This window comes from Hipposideros armiger, unplaced genomic scaffold, assembly GCF_001890085.2.
Source record: "Hipposideros armiger isolate ML-2016 unplaced genomic scaffold, ASM189008v1 scaffold_1255, whole genome shotgun sequence".
Taxonomy (NCBI): Eukaryota; Metazoa; Chordata; class Mammalia; order Chiroptera; family Hipposideridae; genus Hipposideros; species Hipposideros armiger.
The window spans coordinates 127008-134478 of NW_017732605.1; positions in this window are offsets into that span (position 1 = coordinate 127008).

The window sequence follows — 7471 nt, forward strand, 5'->3', positions numbered from 1 at the left end:
ACCGAACAGCATATGCCAACCTTTATTTCTGAATGTGAAAAGAGATATGAGACTTTACCAACTTGAACTTGAAAATTAAAAAATAATATTGTTGCAAGAGTATATATGTATAGTTTATCCCTTTCAAAATATCTACCAATTAAATAGTAATTAGATATGATGTGTGTGTGTATTTTACGAATAAAAAATCATTTAACAAAATATCTCCATAATATACAATATGTGTCACCTTGTATGATTCAGTAGTTAAGAGAGCAGGCCCTAGATTTAAACTGGATACTAATTCTAACAAGCTACTTAATAGTTACGTGATCTTGGGAAATTATTCAACTACTCTGTATCATTATTTCCTCATTTGTATGTAAATAATACTAGTACCTACATCAGAATTGTTGTGAGAATCAAAGATGGTACTTAAAACAGTGGAACACATAGCATGTCACCAATAAATACTAGACATATTAACAGTACTTAAGAAAGGTATCAGAATCAGTGGCCCTTCTTAACTTGTCTAGCTATATGCTCAAACTGACATGGTGGCAGCTCCCAAGTAAAGAGAAGAAAGGAAAAAACAAACAAACTGATACCTGAAAAATTATTGTTTCTAGATCAAAAATAAAGTTAGCTAGAATTGTCAAAGCCTTGTATCTAACAAAGAACTCGATCACTTAGAAGTAGCCATTCTTTCCACTGATGATGCACAACGGAACATAGAAAGCACTTTATGTCATGCCTGTACATTAATACTATATGTGTATTTTAAACAATGCTGTTGCAGGAGCTCTGAGATGTATTTTCAAAGTAGGCTCATCTACAACACAGATTGTAAAAAAGTGAGAAACAAAGCTTTTAAAGTTCCTGAAACTATTTTTTGACTTATTTTTTTATATGAAGACATACTACTGTTTAAAATGAGTGGGTATTTCTCAATGAACACTGATTTAGAACGAGTTTGGTTGAACAGTTCCATTCACTTCAATATCCAGTAAATCTCTGACTTACGAACATTTGAGTTGCGAATTTTTAGATACGAACGGACCTCGCATTACAAACATTCGTAGATGTGAACAAATCGTGGAAGTTGCTCACGTGTCTGCCGGACATTGTCACAGTTGTGCTGATGTGTGCTTACTGTACAGTGTGATAGTGCACAGTAGTACAGTGCTCAACCAGAGCCCAGGATGTCCAGAAGCAAGAGGAAAAGCAGTGGTGATGTGGAGGGGACTGCTAGGAAGCGCAAAGACTCACTTTGTCGGACTTGTGAACAAGTCTGACTTATGAACATTCTCCTTGAGTGGAACTCGTTCGTAAGTTGGAGACTTACAGTATATTGAGTGTCTGTTTGGGGTTTTGTTGTTGTTATTTAGTTGTGTTGTTTTGTCTGGCACTATTCTACATCCTGGCTCTGAAGAAAGCACCAAATATGAAATAAGAACTTGGTGTATAAATATTAAACCATTTTGAATGGTGATTTACTTTTTGTGTGTCTATTGATGGCATTTCAAAAAAGCCAATGTTTACAATACAAAAGTTAAACTATAGAAAGAAAAATGGTAAATATGCAAATAAGGAAAACGTGGATAAAATTGAAGTTCAATGCACATTTGGAGAGAAAATGTGAGGAGAGAAGGGCATCAAAAACTGTGAGCACAGTTAAAAGACTCATGCCTATAGTCTGCTCGGCATTACCAGGAGGGATTTGTCAATTCATTTCCAATAAAAATATTCTCCAATGTTCCCATTTGACTGTTCTAGTCTTTTCTGCTCAGGAGTCATGAGCCCATTTTTATCCTGGCTATCTTCATATAATCTCCAGCATCAGGAAAATGCAAACGGTTATCCTGAATTTAGTACAAGAAGATATTTAAGAGGATTATTTTGCATTCCCAAAATAAATGACTTTATCAAACATCAAGCACAAGCCTTAAAAGCTGCACAGTGGCCTAACCCCATTTAGAGATTACCTCCAAATCAAGCACTATGCCATCTAACAAGAGATTAAAACCTGGGCCTCCCCTTTTATGGACTGTTATCCTATATTAATTTATTTTTAAAGAGATCAATCAGTTTGATATAGCCCTGTTTTAGAAAATAGAAAAAGTAAAGCTAAGGTATTGAGTCAATCTTTCTCCACAGTAACAATCACATTCAAGAGTGCTTTAGTACTTACAAAGCCTTCACTTAAATTCTTGTGCTTAACTCCATTCTACTTCATGCACTATTAAATCTTTGGTTGAACAAATCCTACTCAGTTACTTTCAACATAATATTGCATATTGTAAAACAAAATAACAGCATACATTCTTCTAAAATATAACCGAATAATCATAGGACATCTGATTTCTGAGGTCTACTTCTCATCAAAACTGAATAACATGTTTTGTGATACCTTCATTCATTACTTTAGAGGAAATTATATATACATATATATATATATGTATATATATATATATACTTTAGAGGAGATTATATATATATATATAATTTCTCTACCATAATGGGAAAAGAAAGTTTTCAAACAAGCAAATTCTTCAGATATCTCACCGTTAAGCAGGTTTTCAAGCTTAACCAGTTTTGACAAAATCTCTTCAGTGATGCATACATTTTACTGCTTTTGTACTCCACAATGTTGAACATACTGCAGTGAGTCTGTGTCAAGGACGCAAGACCAATATTGGCATCAATTACTATAATATTCTTTCACTCGGTAATGCCTTTTGGCCTTTAAACTTAGCTCCCTTCCCCCACTTCCCCAATTACCGTCCCCAGTTTTATACACTGTAAAGTATCACTGCTTTTGCATATACTTTCTCAGTCTCCTGTTTGTCTGAGGCTGCTGACTAAGCCTGACCTATTACCTCATATGCATTTCATTTTCTGCATCTAGTTTACAGAGCGCCCAGGAACTTAAAAACCAAGAGAAATAGACTTTTCTATATGATATGAGGCCTCAATGTAATACCTATTAATATTTTAGGTAAGCAGGTATTTTTGATGTTTTCTTCGAGGTTCTCAGTTATGTGCTACAGGCAAAGCAAGAGCCTTCTCTACAAGTAGAGGGGATGTAAATTACTGCCCAGTTGGTAGTTCTAGGCAGGTCACTGTGATGAAATCAAGGTGTAAAATCCTGAGTCGCTCCATAATTCAGATCGTTATTTATTTCTGTTTATGTTTACAACCTCAGGATTTAGTAGTAGAGGCTTCACATTCTCATCTTTTTTTTTCCTCACAAGAAAATAAATTGTAAATTCCATAGTTTTGAGGATTTGCAACCTTTTAAGAATGATGATAGAATTTTATAGTGAATGCTCTGCTCTAGTTGCTATGCAGCAGGAAATAAATGCTTAGGGTGTGGCCGGGGAGAACTGAGAAAGATGGAGAGAGAGAAAAGAGAGATTTTTTTTTTTTTGAGGACACTGTGACACAGAAAGGATGCCACTGGAGAGAGACTGTTTGGCATGATGTCAGGGGCTGTATAGAAAACTGAGAGAACTTGTAGAAATGGTATACTGGTGAATCTGTAACATGGTTTTTAGGGCTATATCAGCAGATGGTAGAACCTACTTGCAAGGAAAGGTTATCAGTTAAGGATCAATTAGAAACAAATTACGTCAAGTTACTGACAGCTGCTGATACACAATAGGCACATACATAAGGATTAATAAAGGGCTAAATGGGTAAAAACAAAACTTTATTTATCATGGCACTTTGCCTCATTTGGCCACATGGCTTACATTATTTTAGAAACTTGTAAGCTCCAGGAAACACACTTCACAATTGTGACAGAAAAAGATATGCAGTCATCTCTTATCAATACTACAGATGTGCATAAATATATAGTTGAGATATCTCTCCATGTAAATCAATATAAGATAATTTCCATTTATAAAATATGCAGTTGGTATGGAGAATAAGCTTAAAAATATGCCACACATTTTAGTAATAGCTGTTCTACTGCAAGCACCTCACAGTTCTATTTGCATTTCCCTTGAGGGTACTCAGGAGACCCCAGAAAAATCATGGCTCAACCTACACATGCACTTGTTTGTCTGTGGCAATTTGAGCTGTTCCCATTAAAATCTTATGGTACAAGCGGTAGGCCCTCCCTCTCTTTTTCAGGGAAAACTAACTAATAACATCAGTTTCACGCAGAGTAGAAAATCACTTTATGTGGATTTGCAGATTAGCATATACTAGTTTACTTTTTCTGTTTTTTGCCCATCTTTCCTTTAAAAGATCACTGATTATCCTGACACCTGCTGGTGAGGGCAGAGTTGATTCCAGTCTATTTTTACCTTCAGCAACTCCCTCAAATCAGACATTTTAGAGGTGTTTTCAGTGACAAGCGGTAACACATTCAGTTTAAGTATTTATAGTACTTAACGTCTAGCATTGTCACATAACTATCAGAAAATTTTCACTACTTGCTCCACATGAGAAATCATTTGACTCTTTGTATGTAAACACAAGTATGATTTCATTAACCAAAAGATATTATAATCATTACATGGGCAATGATTAAAAAAAGAAAAGACACCTAAAACAAATGCATGCTAGGCATCTTCATTAAAACAGATAAAAGCTGAATAATAGGAATGACTTAGCTTTGATTTTCTACTATGTTTTTTTCATAATAATGTCAGTTTGCAAACTACTTAGGACATAGACTCAACTATATAAAGAGTGAATTTATTAGCTATGACAGATGCCATACCATTAACTACACATTTGCAAAATTTGCTATTTGTTTCTCAGCACACATTCTAATTTACTCTGGCTTGAATTGAGTTCTGAAGCCTGCACTGTTTTTGTTTTGTTTTGTCTTGTTTTGGCAAGGATATAATGAACCTACTCCATCATAAATCACACTCGATACTATTGCATCTGTAAGTGTGTTCAGCAAACAACAAATATCGAAATTAGTTTCTTGCGCTTTAGGTAACACACAAATCAAGCAAATTTTTAAAACTATATACAAATGAAACATATACAGTCCATCCCATTATTTAGAACCCTTCAAAAGATGAAAAAGTTATTAAAAATTACCTAATTAAAAATTTTATCTTAATATCAGTGAAACTAGGAGCTTGGACTATAAATTTAGACCTTATGTTTTGTAATGGTTTTGAATAGCCAAGCTATTTTATTTTAGTCATGTATACTTCATCTTTTTACTTTATACTGGTATAATTTTGTGAGAAGGTAAAGTCATATGTATCTAGCGATGAAAGCAAATTTTATTAGCATATGTATTAAAAATACCCTAGATCTTAAATATGTTGCATATGAACATTAACCTTAATATACCTAAGAAAAATACAAGTTTTAATTTAGAGAAGAGTTTAGGAATGGTATACATTTGCCTGGTTTTGAAGATCTTTTTTACTTCAAGACCATAGAGGGAAGAATAAACCATCTCAATTTTTAACCATTAATTTGTATTATTATAAATGTTTTCCACAAACCATATAAATTTAAAACAAAATATATTTCAATTCTAAGGAAACATTTCAAGAATAATCAGAAAAGAAAATTTCAGGACTAGAGTAAAAAAAAAAGTGTGTTGTATAACGACAGTGTACGACATGGCCAAGGTTTGGCATTAGTATCAAAGTCACAGCAGGATATTTGATCTTCATTTTATTACTTTTAATTCAATATCCCAAAAATGTTTTTAAATGTTTCACCAGGAACCTGAAGTTAGCACTTACTTTTAAAGTATAAAATTAATGGTCATGTAAATTTGTGCAATATTGATCAAAAACATAAAACCCTGTTATTTCAGCATAAATGTTACTACACTAATCAGAGAAGCACAGTATTGCTTTTTTGAGTGAGATTGGCCAGGTACTATTTTCACATAGAATTAACTAAAAATTGCCAGTGACAAAAAAAAGAAGAAAGAAAGAAAGAAAGAATGAAAGAAATGCAAACGCCAATGATTCATAGTATTTAGGACATATCTAGACATTTTTAGACAGTGCTATTTGCTTAAAGACTTCAGGCAGGAACAGGGACGTATTGCATAAGATGTCACGTGCTTGCTGCAACTGTATGCATGTTATTGGATTTTTTTAGAGCAACCTATAATGATGAATAATTTAAGAGTTAATAAAATATTCAATCTGACTGATCCATTGGTTTAATTTTAAAATAAAAATGACTAATAAAAGGAATTACAGGTTATTACCAAATCCCAGGCATTAATTAATGCATGGAAATTACATACAACCCACACCAGGAAACACCAATTTCTAAAAGATGTACATTAGATAAATGATGTGTGCAGGGGGGTGTATGTGGGTGTGTGTGTGCGTAAGTGAAATTCTGTGTTAACACTGGCTTCAATAAGTTTGCTCAAAGTTTAATTGTTTGGAGCTGTCACGCAAGCTGCACCCTGCCTTCTGCAGGGCTGGGAGAGAATAAATTAGAAATGTGCAAGTTTAACAAAAAATGCTCATGTAAAATGATCTGTTTCTTTCTAAAGCCCTCTTTCCCTTTTCCCACATGATGGGGGGGTGGGGAGAGAGGGAGAGGGAGAGGGAGAGGGAGAGAGAGAGAGAGAGAGAGAGAGAGAGAGAGAGAGAGAGCCCACTTAAGAACATGGAGTACACAGTTGCCCGAGCATTGTGTAGCAGCCTGAATGGGGAGGCCAGGCAACCTCAGCACGGTTGATTTGACTGGAGGAGTAAGCTGTGCCCTAGGCGTGGGTATCCTTAGGAGGCTGAGGTCCTGGCTGTAGCCAGCCAGAGCTCCTGCAACCAGACCCAGCAAGGCTAGCACCGCTACACACTCCAAACGCACCGTCTCATCCTCCACCCCCACCGCCCTCCACCTCGGGGCGGGGACATATGGTGGTGGTGGTGTCGGTAGCACAGTGTAGGTGACTGTGAGTGGGTGACTGTGTGTGTTTTCCTGTTTGGGGTGGGAACAGAGGCAGGGAGGGAGGAGGAGAGGGGAGTGCCTGCAGTTTCCCCCTCCCCCTTTTAGCTAAGGGATCAAAGTGCAGAAGAAATCCAGATGGAAAATAAAAGAAGGGGGAAAAATATCAGTGGTGGGAGCACTGTCTTTTTTATATTGCTATGGAACTCAGCCGAGCAACTACAGAGCCATTGCCATTCCTTAACCTTCAGTCGAGTGGGCTGCCTCTGCTTGGTCACCAGAAGGGCACTTTGCAAACGCAGGCGAGATACACACCTACACACAAGCCTACAGGCTGGGGAAAATAGCTACATTCTGGGGGAGGGAGGGGAGGAGGTCTAGGAAAGGAGAGGCCATGGATCACTGTGGCAGAGCAGCAAGGGCATGTGGCCAGGAGCACCAGGCTTCCTGGGCAAACAGTAGCCCAAGAGGACACAATTGAAACAGATGGATGGGTGCATGCATGGATGGTGCAGAATATTCATGCAATGCCTAATCTCAAATGAATTCCAATCAACGCATTTTTTTTAACTCTACTACCCATTTTTGG